The sequence below is a fragment of the Mirounga leonina genome, unplaced genomic scaffold, assembly GCF_011800145.1.
Source record: "Mirounga leonina isolate KUSES-001 unplaced genomic scaffold, KU_Mleo_1.0 Mir_418, whole genome shotgun sequence".
NCBI classification, from domain to species: domain Eukaryota; kingdom Metazoa; phylum Chordata; class Mammalia; order Carnivora; family Phocidae; genus Mirounga; species Mirounga leonina.
The window spans coordinates 7,989,284-7,992,338 of NW_023270739.1; the positions used below are offsets into that span (position 1 = coordinate 7,989,284).

A 3,055-nucleotide genomic window follows, 5' to 3' on the forward strand; every position below is an offset into this window, starting at 1 on the left:
ATTTCTTCCTGTCATATCCTAGAAAATATTTCTGTGACATACTTTTCAAATCTGCTACTGAAATCCCTATTTTGGCTACCTTATATTAAATTTCCAAGACCTCTCTCTTGTTTTATGATTATTCAGTTGTCATAGCCTCCTATTCTTGTTTATGGATTGTATCAGTCAGCTTTTGCTGTGTAACAAACAACCTCAGAAATCTCCAGTGGTGCAAAACAATAGCAAGTTTTTTTTTTTTTGCTCATACATCTGTGGCTTGACTGGAGTCATTCTGATCCAGATGATTCATTCTTGAGTCCAATCTAGAGGGACAGAGTTTCTTCCAGGCTCTTCTTTTATCTTTTTTGTTTGGTGTGTCTGTTTCACATTGGCAGCTTTCCTTATGTGTCTAATATTCTTGGGTTATTCACGAACATTTAACACTAAATATTAAATGTACTAAAAAGGCTGATCGGAAGCTCTGCAAGTGCAGGTGAGGCTTATGGCTTGACAGGTGTCCATTTCAGTGTTGGGACAGAAAAGACTGATATTGTTGGGAACTCCTATTATGATAGCAGGCATGAGACTTTTTCTCTAGGAAATTCTCCAGTAACTTGTCTGGCAGCTGCCAGTCTCTGCTTAGGATGTAGGAACAGGCTAGGGTGCCTTGGGAGCGGGAGGACCAGGAAGATGTTCTGGCCATTTGGGATGCGGACTTCCAATTAATACCCTGTTTTCAGGGGCACCTGGGTGGCTCAGTCAGTTAAGCATCTGCCTTCAGCTCAGGTCATGATCCCAGGGTCCTGGGATCGAGCCCCGCATCCAACTCCCTGCTCAGCAGGGAGCCTGCTTCTCCCTCTCCTCCCACCTCGTGCTTGCTCTTCTCGCTCATGCCCTCTGTCGCTATCTTTGTCTCTCTCTCTCTCAAATAAATAAATAAAAAATCTTTTTTTAAAAGATTTTATTTATTTATTTGAGAGAGAGAATGAGAGAGAGAGAGCAGGAGAGGGGGGAGGGTCAGAGGGAGAAGCAGACTCCCTGCAGAGCAGGGAGCCCGATGCGGGACTCGATCCTGGGACTCCAGGATCATGACCTGAGCCGAAGGCAGTCGCTTAACCAACTGAGCCACCCAGGCGCCCAATAAATAAAAAATCTTTAAAAAAAAAAATACCCTGCTTTCAGCCCCATGTCTTGTCCCTGCCTTCTGTCATGCCGGCAACCTTGGTGTCCTGAGAGTTTCCTCTCTGCCATCTCCAGAGTGTAAACCTCTTGTAGGAGGCTCAAGGGTAAGCCCTTGGCCGCCAGCTCTCATCTCACACCATCAACCCCTCCACCACTCCCCTTGCATCTGGACCTTGCTGGGGTTCTAGAGGCTCACTGTTTCCTTCTCCCCATGTGCCCTCTGCCTGCTGAGTCTCTTCGGCCTTTCTAAATATGGCACCATCATTCCAGACAAAGCCCCTTCCAAAAGTGCATTGCAATCCCTCATTTCTTGATACCTCCTTTCTATTCCCTGTTTTTGTGGGATCATGCTTTTTTCTATTTTTTCTCTATAATGTCAGCAAGTGCTCAGAAGGGAGAAGACACCAACGACCTACCTTTTCTCTGCAGAGGGGTTTCTCCCTTTGTGTGTGCATAAACATCTTCCATCCAGACTCTGCCCCAGGAGGCTGCCCCTTTTTAATGACCCTAAAATTAATCGAGGCATTTTCCTGAACTAGGAAGTCATCCGCTACCACCTCCTCCAGGAGTGAAGCATGACAGACATTCCATTTTTCCACACGGCCATGTGCTTTTTTTTTAAATTTTCTTTACATTATGCCTCTTTTCCCAGATGAGGAACTTGTAGCTTGGATTGGAGAATGAATTGCCCGGGGCCCAGAGTGCCACCTGATGGAAAGCACAGGCCATGAAGAACAGGAAGACACACAGCAGAGGGGTCTACCCTTTGGAGATAGTCATCCTACCTGACCCATGGGCACATCCAGAGGCCAGTGCAATGTCATCCAGCTCCTGTCCAGTCCAAGAGCTCCATCCTTGCCACCTGAGGAGCAAGCAACACCCTTCACTTTTTGATGTGGGTACTAAACTCTTGTCTCAAAGGCTAATGCAATTTGCAAACCGATCTGGATGAAGGTCTCGGGTGTGAAATCATGATTTTCCATGCCACCCCCTGCTGTTTGTGTCATGTGCGCCGGGAAAGATGAGAAGAACAGGCTAAGAGCTCCCTGCCCTCATCCTGAGTGGGCAGCCCCGGGGTGAGGGACCTTTAAGCTAAAGAACCAGGCCAGATGGGTGTCCACAGTGCCATGTGGGGAGGGAGCTTTTCCAAGCCCTGTGGACAAATTCTGGAAAAAACGGGTCACCTGGACCCTGAGCAGGCTTCAAAATAAAAGCCTCCAAATAGTGATAGGCTGGGGGTGGGACAGGGCCAGGGGAAGCCAGGGAGAGGGAAGCAAACAGGGCCCAGGGATGGGGAGGGAGCTTTCTGTGGAAACAGGCACAGCTAAAATATTGAGATGCTTCCAAACCGGTCTGTTAAAAAAGCACTGCTCCTTGGAGCCTGTGCCCCACCCCCACTATCCCCCTGGACCCCCTAAACCTCCTCACAATCCATCAACTAAAGGGTTAATGCCTGGTCCATCAGGAGGCCTGCAGGACCCTACTGGCAGACCAGACAGTTGTGGTTACAGATTTTGAATATGACCCCTGGAAAAAATAATGCCATGAACTGACATGGATGTCACATTGGCTTACAGAGCACTCACTTTATGCACTATCCCACCCGCCCATTCATCAACCAGAGCTTACCGGTCCCCTTGCTGCGCACCAGGCCCTGTGCTAGGCCCCAGGGTATCAGGCCCGAGGCAGGTAGGCTCAAAGTCAGGGGAGGCTCAGAGATCTGGGAGTTGGTTCATTTTGCTGAAAATGGAGCAGGAGGGGAGACGGGAGAGGAGAGGCAGATAGGTCAGCAGAGGACAGACCAAGGAGAACCTTGTAAGTCAAACTAAGGAGGCTGAGCTTTATCCAGCAGCTCAGGAGCAGTCGGGGAGGATCTGAGCAGAGGAGGTGCCAG

The 3,055-nt window shown here is 48.8% G+C and overlaps 1 long non-coding RNA gene across 1 annotated transcript in view; it reads left to right on the plus strand.

Moving 5' to 3' along the window:
• The window catches only part of LOC117998728, a 17,567-nt gene extending 15,386 nt beyond the window's left edge, over positions 1 to 2,181 (plus strand). The window contains exon 5 of the long non-coding RNA XR_004676051.1: positions 1,814 to 2,181. This is a non-coding gene — a long non-coding RNA (uncharacterized LOC117998728). The remainder of the gene's footprint in view (positions 1 to 1,813) is intronic.
• Positions 2,182 to 3,055: the final 874 nt, after the last annotated feature.